Source organism: Parus major, chromosome 2, assembly GCF_001522545.3.
Source record: "Parus major isolate Abel chromosome 2, Parus_major1.1, whole genome shotgun sequence".
Classification (NCBI taxonomy): Eukaryota; Metazoa; Chordata; class Aves; order Passeriformes; family Paridae; genus Parus; species Parus major.
The window spans coordinates 150,248,149-150,248,358 of record NC_031769.1 but is presented as its reverse complement, the minus strand read 5'-3'; positions in this window follow the sequence as shown (position 1 = coordinate 150,248,358).

The window sequence follows — 210 nt, the reverse complement described above, 5'->3', positions numbered from 1 at the left end:
CGGTGGCAGTGACACACCGGGCCCCGCGGTGACACACCGGGTCCCACAGTGACACACCAGTGGCAGTGACACACTGGTGGCGGTGTCACACCGGGTCCTGCAGTGACACACCGGTGGCAGTGACACACCGGGTCCCGCAGTGTCCGCCCGCGCTGGCCCTCAGGAGCAGCAGGAAGATGTTTGCCAGATCCACGGAGCCGGTTTGGCACC